Source organism: Halyomorpha halys, unplaced genomic scaffold (assembly GCF_000696795.3).
Source record: "Halyomorpha halys isolate HHAL.00 unplaced genomic scaffold, Hhal_1.1 Scaffold381.1, whole genome shotgun sequence".
Taxonomy (NCBI): Eukaryota; Metazoa; Arthropoda; class Insecta; order Hemiptera; family Pentatomidae; genus Halyomorpha; species Halyomorpha halys.
In genome coordinates this window covers 426820-432344 of record NW_027112092.1, presented here as the reverse complement: position 1 = coordinate 432344, position 5525 = coordinate 426820, and the positions used below count along the sequence as shown (strand labels likewise).

Sequence of the window (5525 nt, the reverse complement as noted above, 5' to 3'; positions counted from 1 at the left end):
TAATACCATAAGAATCTTCCAGTTAAAGGATTATTAAATTTAGATAAAATTTATGAGTTCTTTAAAACTAATCCAAGCATTAGCATAAGCAATATCAAATAATTCCGATTTAATAAAAACTGTCCAACGCTTGACAACATTAAATATTTTGAGTCATATTTAATCTCTTGGGGCAAGGTATTCTTAGGATTTGCCGTAAGAAAGGTTAATGTCCCGTTTTGAATGAATGATATAGCAACTTTTTTGTTTGAATCGATAAAGCGGACACTTCTCAAAGGGTCATATCCACATTGAAATAGTTTCACAGGTCTTAAATATTGAATTTTCAAAACGACTTCCTCTGAAGCTCCTTTAATTTTGTTTGTTTGAAATGATTTTATTAGTTATGAAAAGTAGGTAAATATAAATCATCAAAGGATTTGATGATTAATTTAAGGGAATAAGAGTGTAGCGATCATGCTACTATCTGCCGCTTGACCGTTATATACTGACGCGACACAACGAGAACTACTACAGTCGTCCGATTCATGTACTTTTATGTACCGTCATGTACTTTTATAGAACATGTTGTGCGATGTTGGAGGTATAGAAGTTTAGGCTTAATCCGCTGCCAATTGGAGGCTCCTTTACCCCACTGGTTATTCAGCGACTGTCCAATGTACCCGATACCCTGTTCAAGTCCACGTTCGATTATTCAGCCGAAATTGCTGAATGTGCAGATAGACTGGCCGTGAGCAGGAACATCGGAATGTGAGGGCTCTACGGAAGTCGCTACGTGAGAATGCGTTTGAGGAATGGTCCAATTGAAGGTGGCAAGGCATTGGAGTACGCCACTTCCAGGAGACCCCAAAAGCCAATGAATTTAACTGAAACTAAACATTAATTATGCACCTCTGCGTGAAGTCTCACGTATCAGCGGACAGGTCAGAGAAGTTCAGAGAAGTCTCTTAGTCGTAAATGCAACAGAAATCCTGAACCATCAGCTCATATGATGGAAAAATGCCCTAACAACTCCCCCCCTCGTTACACGCCGACGCAACAGGGTAAAGCAAGGGTTAATGAAGCTCTTTAGAGAAAGGGATTTTGCCTGCTTCGACGAGGTCAGCTGCATAGATACTGAGGGATCCACGCGATATGCGATTGTCGCTTTCCCCAAGACAGGTAAGTCAGCATTCATTCTGGATCTCAGAGTGAGATATGAAATCAATGACCTTGACCAGGCAAATAGAGTAGATAAAGAATGTATAATAAATATATCCCTTACCTTAAGGAAAAGTTCCGTGAGAACTTTCGGGAATGGGACTTCAATGTGAGAGGCTTATGGTTTGGAGCTCGGGGTACTATACCAATAGTACAAGAGCCGGGAAGAGAAAAAGGCAGTTATCTCACCCCAATTTTTGAAAACTAGGTATAATTACTAGTCAAAACTGAAAAATCTGTCAACTATAGGTAGGGGGAATAAAAAATAGCGGCTGTTTCAAAACCTTTAAAAAAACATTAATTTTTCATTCAGAACTCTATATTTTCAAAACTATAAATCAATTTATTTTAGTGAATTTCATGTTTATTTATCATGTTTATCATTTAGTTTATGACCTTTACCTTCATAAGAGTAGTGGTTTTCATGATATTTCCTAAAATAAATTGATTTATAGTTGTTCAGCCAGTAGGTTGGATTTATGAAAAACTTTATTTCAGAAACCATTGTACGTACAGATGTCTGCCAACATTCAAATTAAATCCTTCAAAATAGGTATACAAAATCATTCATTACAATTAGTTTCCTCATAGCTCTTCAATTATGGGCACGATTTTTAGTTTTTAATCAGAGTAGTTTAGTATTTTATGCGCGTTTGAATATAAATAAAGAATATTTAAAGGTGCTTCTACATGTTTGCTTAACAATGGCAAATTAGCGCGTGCCCAAGCGTATAGATTAGTTATTTGGATTGGCTGGTACAAGTTGGCTTGAATTTGCGGCCCGTTGAGAGTCGGTTTTAGGGCGCTTGTGCTGCATCCACAAGCTTCTTTTCAGTTAGCATTGCTTTAGAACTATTAACAGATGAATATTTGCACTCTCCGTGTTTTAGTTAATTAAAGAATCTCCCCAACCTTTGGATTCAATAATTAACGCTTGTTTAAGATAATATATTTTGTAATTCTATCGTTTCGGGTTAAATATATTGTTGTTAACTAACTTTAGCAGTTTATTTTGAATTTAAAATAACACAAGTATATATATTTCTGAAGACATTATATGTCTAGGTAATTAAATTAAAAATTTTCTGATGAATTTTTTAGAACGAAGTTTGAATTGATAGGTAATATAATACTATTTATTTGATTTTTATCATATAAAACCTACTTTGCTGATATATATATATATATATATTTCATTTCATTTCACTTATCTTTAATTTGTTCCTTTTTATAATAAAATTAGGATAAATTGAGTTTAATTGCCGAAAAAATTCTAAAGAACAAAAAAAGCATTTTCAATTTTAGTACACAATTCAATTTTTTTTTTAATTTACAAAATTTATATTATATTAATCGGATTAAAAAAAAAAATGTGTTTTATTAGTCATAAGTATCCTGTGTATAAGGTAGTCCATTGGTACCGAGTATTAGTACAACTCATTGGATTTGCGACAAAGGGCAAACGTGTAGATTGAGTATAGTTTAATTTGACTCAAACTCACTTGATTTTGGGGTTTTTCGTCTTTTTAATGTATAAATCACTGATAATAACTCATCAACAAGGTAAATTTGTTTTTTAAATGTTACATTAACTATTAAAAATAAATATTTCTTTATTTATAATCTTAAACTTTCTTGGGACTGATTAATTATGTTTAAATAAATAAAATTTTATCCATTTTAATCTAAAAACATTTTTATTTTATTTATAAGTCCGACTTTTCGGCCAATTCGGACATCCTCAGGACAATCTTAGTACAATATTAGAATTAATCAACAGACACCTTTGTTAAAAATTAATAATTAAATAAATAAATAATTTTAATTGGGGTAATTTGTTGAATTGACCTGGCCAGAATAGCCTGGATGAAGTTTTTTTTTTTTTTTAAATGATTTAGTTCTAATATTGTATTAAAGCCGAAAAGTCGGACTTATAAATAAAAATTAATATGTTTTAGATTAAAATGGATAAAATTATATTTGAGATAATGCAAGAACGTCCATGTCAAATCCTCCAGATTACCTTTATTAATATTATATATCTTATGGGTATACTTTCGTCGGACACTTTTCTTGACTATATTATTAACGCTTACTTTTGTTGGCCGAAGTCCAGGCACACAGTGAAGCACTTACGATGAGAACTATCGGATACACCATCATTTTATTTACTAATCTATCACTATTACAATCTTTATAACATATTTATTACTTTACAAGCTTTTATAATTCCGATTATTTATATTCTTAGTATGATAAGACGGCTTATTTATGAGATGTTGAATCCCAGTCCTGTCAGCGAAGGTTTTTCCAAAGAAAAAAAAATATAAGTTTTTTTCTCAACAGCCCAAGAGGAGGAAAAAGCCAGTGATTTCACCACAATTTTTGAATACTTTAATGAAACTATTTATATTTATTAGTCAAAGTTAAGAAGTTAGCAGAGTATATTTCGGGGGAATAAAAAATGTTTCAAAACGTCAAAAAAAAAATCACATTCTGAGCTCCGTATCGTCAAAACTACTAAAAACACTAGAAACCTAATATAACATAATTTAAAGTATAGTAAATTTACTAAAATATGAGCCCTCATAGAGCTGTTTGTGTTCAGTAGTTCTAGAGATACAGTTTTTTAAAACCAACATTTCATAAAAAATGTATTGGAAATAAGTAGTTAGTGAATTAGTTGTGGGAAATTTATAGATCAGGAAATATAGACCGATAGCCGTTATACGGGCACTGTTTTCAATGATTCCCATATACCAAGAAAACTAAACACTATATTTTATACAAAGTTAAAAAAAAGATAAAATTTTCAACATAACGTCTATATTTTATGTAATTGTCTGCTAATGTACGACAGTAAACAAGCGCTTTAAACCAATGTGTTTTCGTTTTTTTGGAAAAATTCTCCAATCGTTCCAATGTATCAACTTCTCTTGCCTAAAATCAACTAGTTTAAATATTTCAGGTGTGCTCACTTCACACTGAAAATTTAGAGGGGTGTTTTTCATAGACAAACAAAAAGTTGACCATCTATTTATTATACGTTTTTGAAGAAATTTTATTGGCTTTCATTTCATATAGTAACTTAGTCTTCGGTATCATTGTATTTACCTGAAGGAAATGTAGAAGGCATCTCCACCATGTAAGAGACCACCACTAGAAATAGAAACGTGATCACCTGCTCATATACTCAATTCAGTATCAATACACTCACAGATTGAGGATTCAATCGAACTGACAAAAGGGATGTTGAACTCGGGGAGAAGCCAGCTTGTTGTTATAAATATTCCCTCTACTGGCCCAACGTTCTCTGGACCGATGGGGAAAAGCTGGATAGGCGTGACTCTGGCCTCACCAACGTGGGTAAGATACATTGTCGATTGGACCCTCAGATCTGAGACGAGTTCAGACCACAAAGGTCTGCCTTTGGATGTGTTATATGAAGAGGTGTATTCCCACGGCATCGACAATGGGTATGTAACGAAATCAATTGGAATGCTTATCGAAGTATGCTGGAGGCAGAGATTGTCGACAGGGGCGGAATCGGCAAACCTGCATGACCTGGTCTGTAGAGTTTCCAGGATTACCGAAGCCATCTGACATGCCGCCGAGAACTCCCTCCATCACCGAAAGGTCCTATTCTATGGTGAACGCCGGCCTTAACCTCATGAAAAGAGGCCTCTACAAGGCGTCCCAGAAGCGCAGATGTGGCCAGAGTACATTGAAACGAGGTGCGCTCGCAGAAAAAGGGATCGAGGAACGAATTTATCGTCGAAAAGAATCCCTGGGGTATTCCGTACAGGGTGGCTTTGCAAATTGACTCCACTGAAAACGTTTGTAGCCTTCAAGCATGGAGATTTCCAGGAAACCACCCTTATAGAGGCAGCTAATATCTTAATTTGGGTGACTCCAGCGATGATCCGTCTGAGGACAACGGACAGGCTAAAAACTGGCCGAGCTCCCAAACTTGACGCTATAGACGCGGTGTCCTGAAAAATAGTATCCCCTATATTGAAGAAAGGCTTATGGATATCTACAATGACTGCCTGGAAAAGGGATCCTTTCGTACAAGCTTGAAGATTGCCGATCTGAGACTCCTCTACAAGGAAGGGGACAGGGATATGCAATTCCCTAATTCCTATAGAACTATATGTCTCCTCTCTCTGATGAGCAAGGTTCTGGAGAACCTCATCAAGATCACTCTGTGAACACTGGTTTTTAGAACAGCAATTCATCCACGGCAATACAGCACCATAAAAGGCAAGCGAACCACTGTTGCTCTGCTTCGAGCGCGTGCAGATATTGAACAGAGGGAGGAGATG

General features: G+C 35.0%; 1 long non-coding RNA gene across 1 annotated transcript in view; it reads right to left on the bottom strand.

The window, feature by feature from the left end:
• Positions 1 to 3397, bottom strand: part of LOC106682000 (uncharacterized) — a 5236-nt gene extending 1839 nt beyond the window's left edge. The window contains exon 1 of the long non-coding RNA XR_001343334.2: positions 3297 to 3397. This is a non-coding gene — a long non-coding RNA (uncharacterized lncRNA). The remainder of the gene's footprint in view (positions 1 to 3296) is intronic.
• Between the last annotated feature and the right edge of the window lie 2128 nt (positions 3398 to 5525).